The sequence below is a fragment of the Rhinolophus sinicus genome, chromosome 14 (genome assembly GCF_057876585.1).
Source record: "Rhinolophus sinicus isolate RSI-liver-muscle chromosome 14, RSI-T2T, whole genome shotgun sequence".
Classification (NCBI taxonomy): Eukaryota; Metazoa; Chordata; class Mammalia; order Chiroptera; family Rhinolophidae; genus Rhinolophus; species Rhinolophus sinicus.
The window spans coordinates 54,259,152-54,280,863 of NC_142514.1; the positions used below are offsets into that span (position 1 = coordinate 54,259,152).

At 34.7% G+C, this 21,712-nt stretch overlaps 1 pseudogene; it reads left to right on the forward strand.

Moving 5' to 3' along the window:
• Positions 1 to 17,252: 17,252 nt before the first annotated feature.
• LOC109453746 (small ribosomal subunit protein uS5 pseudogene) lies at positions 17,253 to 18,012 on the forward strand (annotated as a pseudogene).
• The last annotated feature ends 3,700 nt before the right edge of the window (positions 18,013 to 21,712 follow it).

A 21,712-nucleotide genomic window follows, 5' to 3' on the forward strand; every position in this document is an offset into this window, starting at 1 on the left:
TGCAGGAGTAAACAGAGCCACTGAAACTCACAGGATCTGAATCTGGTGCAGGAAGAGCTTTGGAACTTGAGAAGCTCTCCACATCTCCCCACAGAGGTGGTGCCATATGACCGAGGCCAACTGTTCACAGAGGAGAAGTCCATCTTCCAGGGATCCCCTCATTATGTAAGAAGCTGGAACAGTGCAGAAAAAATATAACACTACAGTGAGAGAGAGAGAATTAAAGGCTGCAGTCAAAGAGAACATAAAACATTCTACCAACACCTACTGGAAAACAAAAGAAAGACTTTCTATCAATCTGTTGCAGAACCCACTCCTGTAGATACCTAGGAAGAGAAAGAATAATTCATTAATTGCCACGAATAACCAAGGTAATAAGACATATCAGAAAGAAAATGAGTCTCCATAAAATGAACTTAAAGACTGGAACTTAAAGAATAGAAATATGTGACTTAAATGACAAGAATTCAGGATTCCAGTTCCAAAAAAATTCAACAAGATGGAAGAAAACACAGACAGGCAGTTTACTGAACTAAGAAACACAATCAAAGAACATTTTACGAAAGAGATTGAAATTTTAGAAAAGAACCAAATAGAATTTCTGGAGTTTAAGAACTCAATAAAAGAAATGAAGAATGAACTAGCTAGCTTAGGTACTATAGTTGACTAGATGGAGGAAAGAATCAGTGACATTGAAGATAGAAATCTGGAAGTTACACAGATGGAAGAAGAGAGAGACTTGAGACTTAAAGACAGACAGAGACTTGAGACACAAAGAACACTACAAAACTTTCTGACTCCATCAGAAAGAAAAATAAAATAATACTGAGAATATCAAAAGGAGAAGAAAGGGAGAAGGGGAGAGAATATTCAAACAAATAGTCGATGAGAACTTCCCAAACTTGTGGAAAGAACTGGATCCTCAAATCCAAGACTTTTCATAATGATAAAGGGGACTGTACAACAAGAAGACATAACAGTCATCGATATTTATGCCCCCAATCAGGGAGCACGGAAATATACCAAGCAACTACTGACAGCACTACAGGGAGAAATTGGCCAAAACACAATTATAGTAGGGGACCTAAATACATCATTGACAGCTATGGATAGATCATCCAAACAGAAAATAAATTTAAAAAAAAAATAGCAACCCTAAATGACACATTAGATGAAATGGACATAATTGACATTTATAGAGCACTTCATCCTAGAACATCAGACTATGCATTCTTTTCTAGTGTACATGGAACATTCTCAAGGATAGACCATATATTGGGACATAACACTAGCCTCAGCAAATTTAAGAAGATTGAAATCATACCAAGCATATTCTCTGATCACAAGGCTTTGGAATTGTGTATCAACTGCAAAAAGAAAGCAGGAAAAACCACAAATATGTGGAGATTAAACAACATACTTTTAAAGAACGACTGGGTCTAAGAAGAAATAAGAGGAGAGATCCAAAGATACATAGAAACAAATGACAATGAAAATACATCCTACCGAAATTTTTGGGATGCAGCGAAAGCAGTTTTCATAGTGAAATTTATATTATTACCGGCCTATCTCAAGAGACAATAACCTCATGTTATTGTCCCAGATAAGTAACCTCACATTATATCTTAAAGAACTAGAAAAAGAACAAATGACACCCAAAGTCAGCAAAAGAAAGGAAATAATAAGAATCAGAGCAGAACTAAATTGAACACAGAACAAAAAGACAACAGAAAAAATTAATGCAACAAAGAGCTGGTTCTTTGAAAAGATTAATAAAATTGACAAACCCTTGTCTAGACTCACTAAGATAAAAAGAGAAAAGACACAAATAAACAAAATCAGAAACGAAAGAGGGGAAGTTATCACAGATGTCATAGAAACACAAAGAATTATCGAAAAATACGATGAAGAACTATGTGCTACCAAATTCAATAACCTAGAAAAAAATGGACACATTCTTAAAAGCATATAGCCTTCTTAGGCTGAATCATGAATAACTGGAAAATCTAAATAGACTGATCACCAGTAAGGAAATTGAACCAGTCATCTGAAACCTTCCCGAAAGCAAAAGTCCAGGACCAGATGGCTCCACTAGTGAATTCTACCAAACTTTCAAAGAGGATCTAATATCTGTCCTACTCAAACTCTTCCAAAAAATTGAAGAAGAGACAATACTCCCTAACTCGTTTTATGAGGCCAACATTACCCTGATACCAAAACCTGGTAAGGATAACATGAAAAAAGAAAATTACAGACCGATACCTCTGATATACACAATGCAAAAATCCTAAACAAAATTCTAGCAAATTAAATGCAACAATACAATAAAAAGATTGCACATCACAATAAAGTGGGGTTCATCCCAAAGGCACAAGGATGGTTTAACATGCGTAAATTCATCAATGTGATATACCACATAAACAAAATAAAGGACAAGAATCATATTATATCAATAGATGCAGAAAAAACATTTGACAAGAAACAGCATCCATTTTGATTAAAACAATAAAATAGGTACAGAAGGAAAATACCTTAACATAATAAAGGCCATATATGACAAACCCTCAGCTATTATCATAATTAATCGTGAAAAACTGAAACCTGTTGCTCTACATTCAGGAACACAACAGGTCTCTCCCCTATTACCTATGCTTTTCAACATAGTATTGGAAGTCCTAGCCAGAGCAGTCGGGCAAGAGAAAGAAATAAAAGGCATCCAAATTGGGAATGAAGAGGTTAAATTGTCACTCTTTGCAGATGATATGATGCTATATAGAGAAAACCCTAAAGACTCAAACAAAAATCTATTAGAAACAATAAACAAATACAATAAAGTTGCTGGCTACAAAATCAAGGTACAAACATCCATTGCATTCCTATATACTAATAATGAAATATCAGAAAAAAAAACAAGAAAAAAAAAAACAAAAAACACAATTCCTTTTGCAATTGCAACAAAAAGAATAAAATACTTAGGAATAAACTTTACCAAGGATGTGAAAGACCTATATACTGCAAACTATATGACATTTTTAAAAAAGATTGAAGAAGACACAAAGAAATTAACAACATTCCATGTTCATATATTGCAAGAATCAACATAGATAAATGGCCATATTATCCAAAGCAATACAGTGGTATCTCGGTTTTCGAACATAATCCGTTCCAGAAGACTGAGTTCTGATATGTTCGAAAACCGAGGCATGGTTTGCAAAATGGATTAATCCATTCCAGAACTTTAAAATCAACCCCTAAAACTGCAAATTTAGCATGAATTTTACTATCTAATGATACCATAGATCCATGAAATTTATAGAACTGGTAAACCAAAATGTTCGTCAACAGAGACGTTTGAAAACCGAGGTACCACTGTATACAGACTTAATACAATCCCCATCAAAATCCCTATGGCATGTTTTAAAAGAAATACAACCAAAAATCATCAGATTTCTATGGAACCACAAAAGACCCCGAATAGCCAAAGTAATCCTGAGAAAAAAGAACAATACTGGAGGTATCACACTCCCTGACTTCAGCTTGTCCTACAGGGCAACGATAATCAAAACAGTATGGTATTGGCAGAAAAACAGACACATAGACCAATGGAATAGAATTGAGAACCCAGAAATAAACCCATGTAAATATGGACAGATAATTTTTGACAAAGAATCCAAAAACATACAATGAAGAAAAGACAGCCTCTTCAATAAATGATGCTGGGAGAATTGGAAAGCAACATGTAAAAGAAGGAAACTAGACTGCTATCTGCCACCATGTACCAAAATTAATTCAAAATGGATCAAAGACCTAAACATAAGACCTGAAGCAGTAAATTGCATAGAAGAAAACATAGGTACTAAACTTATGGAACTTGGGTTTAAAGAGCATTTTATGAATTTGACTCCAAAGGCAAAGGAAGTAAAAGCTAAAATAAATTAATGGGACTACATCAAAATAAAAAGCTTCTGCATAGCAAAAGAAACCATCGACAAAATAAAGAGGCAACGAACCAAACGGGAGAGGATTTTTGCAAACAACGCCTCCGATAAGGGGCTAATATGCAAAATATATAAGGAACTCACACAACTCACCAACAACAAAAACAAACAATCCAATTAAAAAATGGGCAGAGGACCCAAAGAGACATTTCTCCAAAGATGACATTCAAATGGCCAATAGACATATGAAAAAATGTTCAACATCACTAATCATCAGAGAAATGCAAATCAAAACCACAATGAGATATCACCTCACCCCAGTCAGAATGGCTATCATCAACAAGACAAATAGTACCAAGTATTGGAGAGGCTGTGGAGTAAAAAGAACCTTCATACACTGTTAGTGGGGATGCAGATTGGGGCAGCTGCTATGGAAGCCAGTGTGGAGGTTCCTCAAAAAATTAAGACTAGAATTACCATCAGACCCAGCAATCCCTCCCCTGGGTATCTACCCAAAAAATCTGAAAACATTTATCTACAAAGACATATGTGCTCCAATGTTCATTGCAGCTTTATTTACAGTGACCAAGACATGGAAACAACCAAAGTGTCCTTCAATAGATGAATGGATAAAGAAGTTGTGGTTTATATACACAATGGAATACTATTCAGCCATAAGAAAAGATGAAATAGTACCATTTGCAACAACTTGGATGGATCTTGAGATAATAATGCTAAGCGAAATAAGTCAGACAAAAAAAGTCAAGAACCATATGATTTCACTGATATGTGGTATATAAAACTGAAAGAACAAAAGAACAAGACAAACAAATGAAGAAACAAAAACTCATAGACACAGACAATAGTTTAGTGGTTACCAGAGGGTAAGGGGGGATGGGGGTGGTAGATGAGGGTAAAGGGGATCAAATATATGGTGATGGAAGGAGAACTGACTCTGGGTGGTGAACACACAATGGGATTTATAGATGATGTATTACAGAATTGTACACCTGAAATCTATGTAACTTTACTAACAATTGTCACCCCAATAAACTTTAATTTTTTTAAAAAATGAGATGTCATTATGCATATATCAGAATGGTCAAAATCCAAAATAAAGACAAAGCCAACTGCTAAGGAGGATGTGGAGCAACAGACACTTCAATTATAGCGGGCGGAGATGCAAAATGGGACAGCAACTTTCGAAGATAGTTTGGCAGTTTCTTATAAAACTAAACATACTCTTACTATAAAATCCAGCGATCCTGCTCCTTGTTATTTACCCAAATGTGTTGAAAGCTGATGTCCAACACAAAAGTCTATACATGAATGTTTACAGAAACTTTATTCATAATTACCAAAACTTAGAAGCAGTTAACATGCCCTCTATAGGTGAATAAACTCTGGTAAATGTGTATAATGAAATATTACTCAGACATAAGGGAGCTCTTAAAAATGAAAAGACAGAGAAATTTTAAATGCATAATGCTAAATGACAGAAGCCGATCTAAAAAAGGATACATACCATTCCAGATAGATGACATTCTGGAAAAGGTAAACCTATAGAGACAATAGAAAGATCAGTGGTTCTAGAAGTTCAGGTCAACAAGGAGGAAAGGGGAAGAGAAGAATAGGTGGAACATGGGAGATTTTTAGTGAAACTATTTTGTATAATACTGTAATAGTGGACACATGTTGCTCTACCCTGAATTTTCCTCAAAACTCATATATTGAAACTTAATCTCTAATGTGACGATATTTGGTGTTGGACCTTTGAAGGTGATTAGGTCATGAGGGTTATGAATGGGATTGGTGTCTTACAAAAAAATGTCCCAGAGAGCTCCCTCACCCCTTCCTCCAATCAGAAAGCAGGCTTTCACCAGACGCCAAATCTATTAGGGCCTTGATTTTGGACTTCCCAGCCTCCAAAACTGAGAAAAAATTTTTTCTATTGTCTGTAAGCCACCCAGTCTACCATATTTTGTTATAGGAGCCTGAACAAACTAAGACACATGTCATTATACATTTTTCAAAATCCATAGAATGTACAACATAACAAGTGAACCCTAATGTAAATTGTATATTTTTCTCAATAATAACAACATACCAATATTGGCTTATTATTGTAACAAATGTACCACGCTAATGCAAGGTGTTAATAAAAAGAAAAAGGTGAGGGACTTTATGGGAACTCTACTTTATACTTAGCTATTCTCCATAAACATAAACCTGCTTAAAAATAATTGCCTACTAATGTAAAAAAGAACTTTGCATTTTTAAGTATTTTAGGCTTTTGTATATCTGAAATTAATTTTGAAGTTATAAAATGCAGGTCTCTTTTAATAGAAGTAAAACAAATATACCCTTTTAGCACTATTTTGTACAAGTTGAAGATTGTTTTTTGTTTTTTTGTTTTTAATTTCTTGGGTTTTTGTTTGTTTGTTTTAATCCTGAGTGTTTAAGCATTTAATTCAGTATTTGGAAATGAGGCCTCCAGAGAGTTTGATTCTATAAAAGCAGAAATTCTGTATTGGTGAATAGGATACTGTAACTTTCTTTTAATTAGTATACTTCTTTAGTCCATGAAAAAGAGAATTACTTTAGTTACATGGTTTTGTGTCGGGCTTAGAAATGGTCTATCCATGCTTGTTTCCTGATGGTCCGAAAAGACAGGTTATGAGATGGTCACTGCAGGTGTCTGAACAGGAATAGCCCAGAACACAAACACATCTGGCAATTCCTTACTCATTTGCCATTGTATATCTGATTTTACATGTGTGCCAAGATTTCTCAGGGAAGGTAGAAAGGGAGTACTTTGTCAATCACTCAGAAAATATTACAGGATGCTTTGGGGCATTGATCTTTTTCTCCTGCTGGGCTATTCCTAAGTTGCCTTTTATGCTATTTTGCTAATGCTTTGCTCCTGTTGACTTACTCATACTAGAAATATGAACATGATCTTTGTTTTCTAAAGATACCTGAAAAGTAAAGGAAAAAAAAAAACCACCATGTATAGAAAAATAGATATATCCCCAGAGTCATAACTTACTTGAAATGTGTTTATTCCTTTTGAAGAGATTAAATATTAATTTTCTTTAGTCACTGACCTGGAATAAAAATTCAATGACTCTTCTCCTCAAAATCAGGATACCTCATATAAAGAAGTATATAATTACATCCATATAGTGAGATGTGATTATTGAAATTAGAATGATAATGATGCTATAATGTATAAAAACTGATTTTGTGACAAATAGTGTTTTACATCCCTTATATCATTTAAAAATGTACCGCTTACCTTGAAATAATACCACATAATTTTATGTATCAGATAATGGAGGCCTTAAGTCTACTTCTTTTGAGATCAAAGATAACAAATTAATGGCACATTAACTAAAACAGGTATATAAACAGCCCCTATCACTTTCTGTAAAGAATGATTTTTAATGGACCTTCTGTACTGGCAGGGATACTTCAGATGCTAGCATTTGGAAGGGGTTAGATATCATCTATGTTTAAGAAGAATTTCCTGTCAAAACAATCTGATCCATTGCCTAACAACTCTTTATATCAGTCCATGGCCCACTTGAAAGACTTCTACTGCAACACATAGTCTTCCTTCTCAGATTCTGTGGATTGTTTTACCCTTGTTGTGCATGTTTGCTAAAAAACAAACAAAAAACAAACAACAACAAAAAAAAAAACAACAACACTCAGTTCTTGCCATTGAACAAAATAAGATTTCCAAAACAAAAAAACACTCAGTTCTTGCCATTGAACAAAATAAGATTTCCAAAACAAAAAAACACTCAGTTCTTGCCATTGAACAAAATAAGATTTCATTTGGTTTATCAGCACAGGATATGATCAAACAGAAAATTCAATTATAATTGTACATATTCAGGGTTTCTCATCAGATTTCTTGGTATCTCCAAGAATTCCTTTATCATTGACACTGATGTATTTACCCAAGTCCAGATTTCTCATTCTCTGCTGTCTGACCTAGTAAAAAATTAGAGGTCTATACTTTGCTGGTTTGAACACACGAAGACTTTAGTACCATGATTAGATTATGCTAAAATGAATTTGTCTAGTTCTTGCAAACCATTGAGTTGTTGCTCAAAATAACACCTTCCCCTTTTACACTCTTTAGTTTGAGCATATGACAAAATCATTCTTCTAACTGATAACATGAGAGGAAAGGGATGTGATGTCAGGTATTGGATAAATTTCATAGTTGTGAAGTATTAGCCTGGGAGTGCTTTCTGACTGATTAAAAATATGAGAAAGACTGTTAGCTTAAGAAGATGTTTTGAGCACACATGGTTATCTCATGTTTCATCCATGACTCCAGTGAAATCATGATAAAGGAAAATAAAGTAAAAACAACAACAAATAGAGGGAGGGTGGTACTGTTTCAAACTATTATTAGAAAATAGAACAGAAAGAAGAATTTGTGAATTAAGAAACTCAGGAAAAACACTATATCTAAGAAGGTCCGAGAAGGAAGCTGCAGCTAAAAATAAACTTATGTGTCCTGCAGCATCGTAAAGAGGCTCACAAAACAAATACTTCAAGCATTTCAGAAAAAGAGAAAGAGGTTAAGAAGATTAATGGAAGTAGATGGAAGAGTTATCCCCATCCAAGCTTTGTCAACTTCTGACTAAATAATACAGAGGAGAAAGGCATTTATCCCCCAGCAAATACAACAGAGTTTTCTCCTCTAAAGAAAACAATATGCAGAAAACTCTGTGAGAAGAAGAAGCATTAGCACACCAGAGCAAAGCCTGGCAGAGGCTGACTGTTGAGGGCTGCAGGGTATGGAGGCCACTGACCCACCCAGTGACAACAAGGCTAAGCCTTCAGGTCCACAAGTCTGTTCACAGATGTGCAGAACAATAGACGTGTTCGATTGCCTCATTTTAAAATATAGACATTTACCCAGGCATATGAGAGAAGCCTGCCACTGAATTCATTTATTCAGAAGGAGTAATTACATCCTAATATCTGCCAGGAGCAACAGAAGTGAACAGAAAACAGACAAAAATCCTGGCTCTCACGAAACCTGGTGAGACCCACAAACAAAAATAGAAAACTTATGAAACATCAGAATTTAATAATTGCAGGAAAATAAAGAAGAAAAGGAAAGAAAAAAGAATGAAGGAGAGGAGTAGAGAGGTTGTACTTTTAAATGATGTTGTCATGGAAGTCCTCACTGAGAAGTTGACATTTGTGCAAAGACCTGAAGGAGACATGAAAGCACTCCAAGTAGAATTCTAAAAAAAAAAAAAAAAGGTGGGGGGGACATAAAAGTAGTCAAGTTTGCCCTGAGGCTGGAGCTTGCTTGAACATTCAATAAAAGCATGGATTTATGTGTGTCTGAGATATAATTAATGTGCAATTACTATAAGGTAAGATACAGAGGGATAAAATGAGGACCTACATTGTGTAGGTCCACGCAAGTCACTGAAAAGAGTGGCTTTTTATATACCATAAAGTACACAAATGTTAAGTATACAGATCACTGAATATTGACAAATGAATAATTCTGTGGAACCACCAGACTGATCAACATAAAAAAAAATAAATTGCACTCCTCACCCCAGAAAGTTTCTTGTGCCCCCAGACCAGGCAAGCAATATTTTTATTTTTATCATTATAGACTAGTATTGCATATTCTTGAACACTATGTGGATATAATCATCCAGCATGTACTTACTGCTGCCTGGCATTAGCGCAACATTAAATGTGAAGGATAAGTATAATTATATTAGTTGCTCACTTCCTGTTTTTGTTAGGTAGTATTCTATTGTATAGATATAGTATGGCTTGTTTATTGAAAACATTTTGTGTTGTTCCTAATTTGGGGTTACCAACATTGAGTTTACAAGTCTTTAATTCATGTTTTTCTCTTGACTGAACACTAAGAGCAAAAATTGATGGGTCATAGATAGGTGTGCATTTAACTATATTGGAAATTATTCAAAGGGTTGTACCATTTACAGTCCCACGAACAATATATGAAAGTTCCAGTTGCTCCACATCATCACCAGTACTCAATATTGTCAATCTTCTCAGTTTTAGCCATTTACGTGATAATTAACAATGCCCAGAATCTCTACATAGAGTTAATTTCATTTTAATAGGCAATTTTAATTTTAATTATTTTAATTATTGATCTGTAGGAGTACTTTACATATTCTCATACAAGTCTCTTTTTAGATACATGCATTCCAAATTTATCTCCCTGTGGCTTGTGTTTTTACTTTCTTAATAGGCTCTTTGAACTTGTTTTTATTTATTTATTTACTTATTTATTTATTTATTTATTTATTTATTTATGTTTTGCTGAAAGTTTTATTATGAATGAGTTTGAATTTTGTCAAGTCATGTTTTGTATCTATTAAAATAACCAAGTATCTATTGAGTTTCTAATTTTGTGAGGGGGGTGCTAATCTCTAGTTTGATTACATTAAGGTGAGAAAATATTTTCTGTATGATTACAATGGTTTGAAATATATTGACACATGTGTTTTGGCTCAGATATTTTTAAGTGCAATTGAAAGTAATGTGAATTCTGTAATTATTGAATATAGTATTCTATAAATATCAATTATATCAAACAGGTTAATGTTATTCTTCAGATCTCCTAAGGTCAGTAACAAGGCAGGGACTTCCACTCTTACCACTTCTACTCAATATTATACTAGATTGCTAGCCAGTGTGATAAAGTTAAAAAAGAAATTAAAAGCATATAGATTGCAAAACAAGAAGTAAAACTGTTTTGATCCCTTGTAAAAGTGATCCAATATATAGTCATGGAAGGAGAACTGACTGGGTGGTGAACACACAATGTGATATATAGATGATGTATTACAGAACCGTATACCTGAAACCTATGTAACTTTACTAACAATTGTCACCCCAATAAACTTTAATAAAAAAATTGAAAGTAAAACTGTTTTTCACTTCAAATGAAATGATCATATACATAGAAAACACTAATAAACTGTACAGGAGGAAAAGAATATTTTCCCTTGCACCCTCCAAGCTTCTCCAGCTGGAGCTCTGTATTGGACTGATAAAAGACATTAACAAAAGAGAAACAAACAGAAGTAGTATGTACATTGCATTTACACATGGGAGCTCTCAATGATGAGTAACTCAAAGGAGTGGTTAGAAGTTTGGTTTATATAGCATATTAACAAAAGAACAAACATTTTTAGAGAACTGAAAAAACAACAGAAAACTATTCAGAAGTCCTAAAATGGAAAATTGTAGGAAGGCAAACATAAAGGTGAATTAATAGACAATAAACACTAGCTAGCAAAGCTTCCTATGGCATCTTCTACTGGCTAAGAAGAGTCTAATGGTGTCTCTGGTGATTAATTTTGTCTTTCCAGGTAGAGAGGAGAAAGAGGAAACCTTTGTAAGTTTATGTCCTACTCTTAGGCAAATAGAGGGAAGGCAGAGAACTCTTCTTGTATCTGCTTCTTCTCAATTGCTTTCCGCTCAAATTAATCCTTATACCAAACTGGTGTATATTGAGATGGCATATTCTGCTACCCTACACAATCTATGAAACAAATTTGCTAAAACTAAGTGAAGTTAGCCATTTATTAGGTTGTAAGGTCAACATACAAGCATCAATTGTATTTGTATATATTAGCAATACACAATTTGGAAGTGAAAGTTTTATAAATGCCCTTTAAGGTAACACCAAAAATGATTAACAAAATGTATGTAAGACCTATACAATGAAAACTACAAAACATTGATGAAAGAGATTAAAGTCAATCTAAATAAATGGAGAGATAGACCATAGTTATTATTTGGAAGACTCAGTACTACAGTACATTGTTTATACTGTAGTATTTCCGAAATTTGTACAGATTTAATGTAACTCTATTCTTTAATGTAACTCTATTCAAGATCTCAGCAGATTTTTAGTGGAAATTGATTATTTTATTCTATAATTTATATGAGAATAAAAAGGACATAAGATAGTTGAAACAATTTTGAAAGATAAAAAAATGATGGAAGACTAACACTAGTTAATTTGAACATTTACTTTAAGTCTACAATAATTAAATCAGTGAAATAACATAACAATGATCAGAGATCAATGGAAAAGTCTAGAAATAGACCTACACATTTATGGTCAGTTGATTATTGACCAAGATGCCAAAATAATTCAAATAGTGTTAGAAAAACTAAACTTCCATTTGGAGAAAAAAAAAAAAGGTTTTATTGTTATCTCACCCATTAAAAAATTAACTCAAAGTGGATTATAGATCTAAAAGCAAAAATAAATTTACAATACTTGTAGAAGAAACATAGAAGGAAATCTTTACAACTTTGGGCTAGGGGAAATCCTTTTTGGTAAGTCACCAAAATCACAAATCAGTAAAAAAATCTGATAAATTGTATCTCAGTAAAATTAAAAACTTCTGATCTTCCCAAAGCCATCTTTAAAAATTAAAACTCAAGTCACAGGCTAGGCAATAATATTTGAAATATGAAAACAAATTTACATACAGGATAAAGAACTCTCAATAGTTATATAAATAACACAATTATAAATGGGATAATAATATGAGCAAACACTTAACACAAGAAGGTTTATAAATGACCAACTAGGATATGAATAAATGTTTAACTTCACTAGCATTCAGGAAAACACAAATTAAATTCACAATGAGATAGCAATACACACCCACCAGTATGGCGAAAATTAACGACTAGCAATATAAAGTATTGGTGATTATATGAAATGAGCATTGGCAAAAAGAAAACACAAAATAATAAAGTACTTTGGAATATATTTTGGCAATGTTTTATACATTTAAGCATATATTCAATATCATCCATTTACCAGTTGCTTGAGGCAATAAAAAATATTATGTCCACACAAAAAATTCTAAGGAAATGTTCATAAAAGCCCCAATTTGGAAACAATGAAACTACCTCTCAACAGATGAATGGATAAATTAATTGTGGTTTATACATACAGCTGAATACCACTCAACAGTAAAAAGAGATACAAACTACTGGCTACATTCAATAGCGTAGATGAATATCAAAAACACAATGAACAAAAGAAACCAGATGCAAAAGAGTCCTACTGCATGATTCCAATTGTGTAAAATGATAAATTAGGCAAAATTAATCTATAGTGATAGAAAGAAGATCAGTGGGGGCCTTGTGCCAGACGTGTGTCTGATCAACTCTAAGACACATGAGGAAATTTTTAGTATTGTTTCAAAAGAACTTAGAAACAGGGATTGTGCATCTGAAAGCATTGTACACATTTTCAACTTCAAACTGCTTAATAAAGCAACACTTAATTCTATGTTTTATATGAGACCCATTTTAAATACAGTGATTCATAAAGCTGAAAAATAAACATAAAGACAAATATCCATCAGGCAAATGCAAATAATAAGAAAGCAAGAGTTAGAATTCTGATATTTAACAAAGCAGAATCTACCCAAAAAGCATTAACTGAGCCAAAGAAGGACACTTTAAAACATTAAGAGACCTGTTCTACAATAAAAGTATAACAGTTATAAATATCTATGCACCAAATTACACAACATTGATTTATATAAAACGAAACTTCAGAAGAAATAGCTAGGATACTCAAAAGAAAAAGAGTAACAATAGGAGGCTTTAACATACCATTCTCAATGTGAGATAAGTAGACAAAAGCTAAGTATATAGATCTAAACATATACTACACTCAGATAACAAAGAAAATACCTTGTTCTCAAGTGCACATAGAGCACACGTAAAAAATGACCAACTATAAAGTAGAAATATTACAAACAATTTGTGATCACAATTCAATAGAACTGAAAATTAAAGATACCTGCATCTTTCTCTCCCCCACACACAAAAAAAGAGCCCTTCTACTGTAGAGATCTTCAATTAAACAACTCGATGAAAGAAAAAATGCAAACAAAAATTACAGAATACCTGAAAATAGTAATGAGTGAAAACTGCATATCATAATTTATCAAATGTATTTGAACATTGAATAGAGGAAAATTCATAGTCCTAACATTTATATTAGTAAAAATTAAAGATGACAGAACTACTTTTTGGAGATGCAAGATGGTGGAGTAGATAAACACTGCCTGCATCTTTCCATGAACACATTAAAATGACAACTAAATTTTAGAACAGTCAACCTGGAGAAACATCTGAAGTCTAGCCAAACAGAAGTCCTATAACTAAAAATGTAAAAAAGAAGTCACATCAAAACTGATAGGAGGGGTGGAGACGTGGAACAGGGCCCAAACCTCCCTGCGGTGGTTGAGAATCAGGAGGGATAGCTCAGCCATGGAGTTTCACCCCAAAAGGAGTGAGGGATCCAGCCCCCCACACCAGGCTCCACAGCCTGGAGTACTGGTGCCAGGAAGAGTCCCCCAACATTTGGCTGTGAAAATTGGGAATTTAGTAGGAATTCAGACATTCTGTGTAGGATGCAAGCCTGTGGGGAAACCCAGACATCTCCTTAAATGGCTCATGTGTAGGTTCACTCGCTTGCAAGTACTCACCTTAGGCTCCAGCGAAGGGACGGTGACTCTGGAAGCCTTGGAGATATGCAAGGGGCAGACTGAGGTGTGTAGCTTTACAGGGAGGAGTAGAGGACAGTCAGCATTTTCCCTGTGAAGGGTTCTACTCCCGGCAGCCAGCAAGCAGGCACCATCTTTCCTACATTGAGCCCGCCCCCACAGCCCAAATCTGAGTCTGATTAGCCTGATGAGGTCTGCTGATCCACCCTGCTGAGTCACTGAGAAGCCGCTCCTACAATGGCGGAGGCACTTTCTCCGAGAGTAGCCAGCCTGGCCCACATTGCACTTTTTCTTGGAAAACTATCAGAGTCCACGGATCTCAGGTGGGTGGCAATTGGTCTCAGTGTGCTCTGAGACTTTTGCTGAGTTTCTCCAGGCTCAGCACTGGCACCAAATCAGAATCTACATTAACCTGTGACCACAACTTTTCCTGCTCTAGTGACTCCCTGAGACTATACTTCGCCCAACTTGCATACCACACAGGGCTGTATCAGTGGCTGAACCTTAAGGGAGCTGGCAGGACGCTGCAGGCCTCAGGGTGTACTGGCTTTTTGAGGACCCAGGTCCGGTACTGGGAGCAGACGTCCTCAGTTCATAGCATAGTTTAACATAGGCAGTAAACAACTGTGGATTGCTTTGTAGCTCCTACCAGGTAACCGCCTGGCCTATCACAGGCAGTAGGTGACCTAGGCCTGCAGTGGCGCTCCTCTCAAGAGACCCCAGAACCAACATGGGGGTGTAGGTAAAAAAAGAGGAAAGGTTTAAGAAGTACAAATTGGTTGTTACAAAGTAGTTATGGGGATATAGGGTGTCAGATGTTTATTAGATTTATTGGGGTGATAGATGGGAGAGGGTTAGGGCAGGGTGAAAAAGGTGAAGGGATTAAGAAGTACAAATTGGTAATTACAAAATAGTCATGGGGATGTAAAGGAAAGCATAGGGAATATCGTCAATCATATGACAATAACTATATATAGTGCTAGGTGGATACTAGACTACTCAAGGAGCTCACTTCTTCAATTATATAACCATTATGCTGTACACCTGAAATCAATATAAACTAATATTGAAAGTCAACTGTAATTGGAATTTTTTTTGTGAAAAGGGGGAAAAGTAGAAGGGAGTAAGAGATCCAAATTTCCAGGTATGAAACAAGTCATGGAGATATAATATACAGGATAGGGGATATACTCAATAATAGTATGGTGTCACATGGTTGCTGGACTTATCATGGTGATCATTTCTTTAGGTATATAAATGTTGAATAACTTTGGTGTACCCCTGAAACTAATATAACTTTATATGTTAGCTATATTTTTTCATAAAAACCTTAAAGAAAATTAAAGATGACAAATAAATGCTCAATTACCAACTCAGGAAGCTTGAAAATAAACAATATAGTAAACCAAAAGTACATAAAAATTATATAATAAAAATAAATGCAGAAAATAAAGTTGAAAAAACTGAGATTATATTAATAAATCAAAACCCTGGTCTTAAAGATATCAACAAAATAGACAAATCACTTGCTATTTTAATTTTAGAAAGCTGAGCAAATACAAACATGCAAAATAAAAAAATTACAGAGGGGAAATAACTATTGATACACAAAATTTACAAGATAGATTACTTTGCAAACTGCTATACAGATAATGATTTTATTATTATTCTTTAGTTTCTAAATATACGTTTATGCACTTTGTATAAATTTAACACAATGTGTTATATAGATGATGTATTACAGAATTGGACACTTGAAACCTATGTAACTTGACTAACAACTGTCACCCCAATAAACTAATTTTAAAAAATTAAAAATAAAATTCCTAATAACAAAGAAAATTCAATATTAGGTAAGAGTTTTAATTAAGAGAAAATCAATACAGTAATGATGCAACATTTTCTGAAAGAGCAGTCTAATTTTACTGGTATTTTCATTTAGTTGTTCCTGAAGTTTAAAAGATGCCAGCAAACTGGTTCTATTTACTTCCTCAAGAAACCCATTTGACATTGCACTGTGTGTCCTCCTCCCCTATTAGATGACAGAAGTTGAACTGTCTATGCTTTCTCCGGGGGTCAGTGGTTCTCAAAATTATCACTCTTTCAGGTCCATTGGAAACAACAGGAGGCCTCTATTTCTTTGAAAATAAAACTCTTTAGTAACTTCCTTATCTCTCTCTGAACTTTTGATAACACTTTATATGATTTTTCCACTTTATGCCGATCATTCTGCGTTTTTATCCTCTACTTGACGCCTTTTTGTTTTTGTTTTTGTTTTGTTTTCCCTTAGATTCGTCTGCCTCTTGGTTTCTTCTGCTCATTCAGTCATCATCTTCCTTCTGGACTTTCAATCACATGATCTTTCAGTTCATGCTCACTAACAGCTCTGTGCTCTCTTTATTCCCTATTAACATTTCTCAGGATGAGATTCTGGCCTAGGTATTCCCTATTCACCATAGTGTGCCCATTCATCGTATATGCCATTGGCTACGCTGGGGAAAGGAAATGTATTTTTTTATTTTATTTTATTTTAGCAGGCTTGATTTTCACTTTATTTTTCTTGTATAAAATTACGTGGCGGCCACAGCTGGAGTCTGGGTACTCTGCACAGAAACTCTGGTATGGGTCTTTACGAGCTGTTCAGTGAATTCCTGATAGGGAGACTTGGTGAATACTGTTTCTTTCCAGAGGTCAGGGGTGAGAAAGCTGTAGGTCTTAGAGATGGCATCACCAAATGACCGATGATGCCGGTGCTGGGGGAGGGCCCGGAGGCCCAGGGGGCCCTGGAATGGGAGGCGTGGCAGCTTCGGTGGAGGATTCGGCAGCGGCGTCAGGGACTGAGGTCGTTGTCGGGGTCGTAGGGTGGATCCAGGCCGTGGAGCTCGCGGAGACAAGGCCAAGGACGAAGAGTGGATCCCCGTCACCACGCTGGGCCGCCTGGTCAAGGACATGAATATCAAGTCCCTGGAGGAGATCTATCTCTTCTCGCTGTCCATCAAGGAATCTGCGATCTTTGATTTTATCCTGGGGGTATCCCTCAAGGACGAGGTTTTGAAGATAATGCTGGTACAAAAGCAGACTCGCGCTGGGCAGAGGACGTGGTTCAAGGCATTTGTCGCCATTGGGGACTACAATAGACATGTGGGTTTGGGAGTTAAATGTTCCAAGGAGGTAGCCACTGCCATCCGTGGGGCCATAATTCTTGCCAAGCCCTCCATCATCCCTGTGCAGGGGCGAGGCTACTGGGGCAACAAGATTGGCAAGCCCCATACCATCCCTTGCAAGGTGACTGGCCTCTGAGGCTCTATGCTGATGTGCCTCGTTCCCCCTCCCCCTCCAGGGGCACTGGCATTGTCTTAGCTCCTGTGCCCAAGAAGCTGATGATGACGGCTGGTATTGATGACTGCTACACCTCCGCCAGGGGCTGCGCTGCCACCCTGGGAAACTTTGCCAAGACCACCTTTGATGCCATCTCTAAGAAATGTATCTGTTAAAACATGAATATCAGCTCTGATGAGACAGATTTAAGTACATATTCCCACTCTACTCTGTAATTTCTGAGCACCTTCAGTAGGTTATTGAAGCTATCTAATCCAAATTTCTCTATCTGTAAAGTGGCATAATAACATTTTGCTGTAAGAATGTTGTGAGGATCAAATGAGATCCTGGACAAGTGTTGGTGGACTATTGTTGTTGCTGCTATTGGTTTTGTTGTTTTTATAAGAGCAGCTAAGTTAGGGCAGATGAACACTTCAGATGGAATAAGAGTGCCCGAGCTTGGCTGGGTGTCATGACCTCCTAGGGTTGTCTAAGAGTTGAGATTTGGAAGAAGTAATGACTATCAAAAGGGGCGCTGATCTTCTCCGGCTCTGCATTATGCTTGGTAGAGTCCATAGTAAACAGCATTAGTGAAGAAGTCTGTGTTATTACCTTCACAGCACATTACTAAATTTATTATTCTAGATATATTGACAATTATACCACCAGTAAAGGTATACATGTATGCAGGTATGTATGCATGTATGTATACATGTATTTTAAACTTCAACTGTACTTATGCTTCATTTTACCTTTTTCATCTTTTCTTCTGTTTGAATGGCACAAAATACAATAAAATATTAGTTAAAGCGTAAAGTTTGCCAAAACCATATGCAAGCTATTTTTCTTCTTCTCCAAAGTTATAAAAAAGATAACTTGGAATTTTTAATACGTGTAAAGAATCTAATCCTAAGAATATAATGTTTTATAGAATATAGTGAAACATTTTTTTTTTTAAAAGAATATGCTTTAGAAAACATTTATTAAATACTGAAACACTACTTAATCTTACCTTCTTTGGAATTTAAAAATAATCGTTATAAAAGAAAGAAAAAAATTCTGGCTATTGTATGAAGTACTAAATGGTTAAAAACAAAACAACCAAAAAATCCCCCTCTCTTTTCATTATAAAGAGGGATCCATTACATCATTTATCTACTTACCTCATTTTCAACACATTTTATAGGAATAAATTGTGGCCCTATCTCGAGTATCAATGTATAACTTATTAAGTCGGTGTGATCCCGAATCAAATGATTTACATAGCCCCTATTTAAATATTAGTGATGATTTAATTACATACATTGATTAATGACCATAAACTCGTAATGTTTCATAAATATTTTTCCAAGATTCATAATTATTTTTCAAAATGTCTGTCAGTATTTCAAACTGATAAATCATTTATACATACCAGATCTGGTGAATAAATTTAGTGTTTGAGGAAACTTTAAAAAAGAAAAATACCTTTCTAGTACAATGTAGACCAGATTTTTTTTTTTTTTTCCAGGCAACATCTTTCCTTATAAACATCAGATGATGGGAGAGGAGATAAACCCAAGCCAAACAATCATCAAACAAGTTTGTACTGTAAAACTCCATTTAATTGAAACAAATTCAGAATACATTGAAAACTGTATCTAAGTATTTACTATATAAGAATTACGCATGTGATATTTTAAATTTTGTCTTGTAAAGCCATTTCCAAATTTAAAAATAAATCTATGTAAAAATCTGTAGAATCGCCTAAGGATAAATTATGTTTTCAACTTAGAGCTGAAAAAATGGATAGCTATATCTAACTTCTTTTTTTTTCTTGTGTGTATAATCATTGTTTTAAAATGTCAACCTATCTCATTTGTCATTTTTTATTAGCATCTTACTTTTTTTGTGTGTTACAGCTAAACACCTGACCAATATATGTTCTGCAATGAAAGTTTATAGCTATAAAATATTTCACAATTTTGACTAGGTCAAAATATTTTCAAACACAGCCATTGAAATTGATCAGAGATGAAATCTTATAACCTGAATTATTTAGGTCACATAGTATCTTATTATTAGGTCACATAGTATCTTATCATTAAGGTCACACAATATCTTAAATTTGCATCAATAGTTGCAGTTTAAAAAAAATTTCTTTTTTTTTTTTTTTTTTTTTTTTTTTTTAGTTTAAAAAACATTTCTTCATAAAATGCTTTTCAAACTTTCCCACAAGTACTTTTCATTTCATTAAAGAATGTATATAGGTATATATTTTTGGTGGTTTGGTGATATAGGCTCAGCAACTCCAGTAAATATAACCTTTTCCCAAACTTCATATTTTATTTAAATATTTATGTAACGTTTGCATTCTACCATCAATTATACCCATCTCCATTTTAATATGAATTTGGGATGTTCTTCCATCATAAACACTTGTTTGCATATACCTTCAAGTCCCTTGATTCTATTTTATTCTGTGTTTTCCCCTAGAAAATCCCAGGTCTGATTATACCTAACTCTCTTTTCTCTCCTGGCCTTCTCTTATGTAGCAAAAAAAAAAGAAAGAAAGAAAAAAGAAAAGAAAAGAAAAAATAGCTGGAGGAAAATAAAAATGAAAGAAAGAAAAATTCATGACCATGCTGACTGACCTCACTTTAAATTCACAACTTGTAAACCTTAGTTGTGTTGTCTCTTCTGCAAACCATCCATTCACTCTTCCACTATTCCAGAGAATAATTTCATACATTTTCCCCTCTCTCCATACTTCCAATACACCTCAGTACTTGGATTGACCAAGAGTCCTGTGGTAACCATATCACTTGAGGCTGGTTGCACTGATTACTTGATCCCTGAAAACCTAATGCTGACCCTAATCCATATGGTAATGTGGTACCAATTGGAAAAGGTACCCCTTTTTTTCTTAACAACAAAGGAACAAGACAAACAAATAAAGAAACAAAAACTCATATACACAGACAACAGTCTAGTGGTTACCAGAGGGTAAGGGAGGAGGGGTAGTAGATGAGGGTAAAGGGGATCCAATATATAGTGATGGAAGGAGAACTGACTCTGGGTGGTGAGCACACAATGTGATTTATAGATGATCTATTACAGAATTGTACTCCTGAAACCTATGCAACTTTACTAACCATTGTCACCCCAATAAACTTTAATTTAAAAAAAGGTACCCCTTTTTCAAGACACTTGACTAGCATCTGCCAGAAAACTATTGAAATAATTATACAAATCTAGGATGAATGTAAAGTGAATGTACTTCTTGGAGTTGTGCAATGCACAATTTACACAACCACAAGCAGCAGCTTGAACTATGACCTTTTTTTTTTTTTTTTTAATGTAAACCAAAATGTGGGAAACAATGAATGTGCTGTTATAAGAAAAAACTTAACAAACTCTAAATCATGGAAGGAAGAAAAATAATTCAAATATTTCATAAAACAGAGGAGGGGAAGAAAGAAAAAATAAATTTATTCTTTCTTCTTTTAACTGAAGGCAATGCAGAGGATTATAAAATTGTGGTAGAATAAACTATGTGTCTCAGAAGAGGAAATGATTGATGCCATGTTTACAAATTGAAGTAGATTATAATGTTCTCAATTAGGAGAGTAGGGGAAGTAAAAGCAGTCATTAACAAAGAGAAAAAAAAATGTAGTAGAATTTTTAAATAAGCCAAAGACAGAAAATGAAACTAATAGTAATTTTATCAAACCACCAAAAATTAGGAATTACACAGAAAAAGGGATCAGCAACATATAATTAGTTTACAAATACAGAGGCTATCACATTGGATTAAAAACAACAATAAATGCTATTTACAATAAAGACACTTAAAAAAGAAAGTGATAAATTAAGATTTAATGAAAGATTACTGCA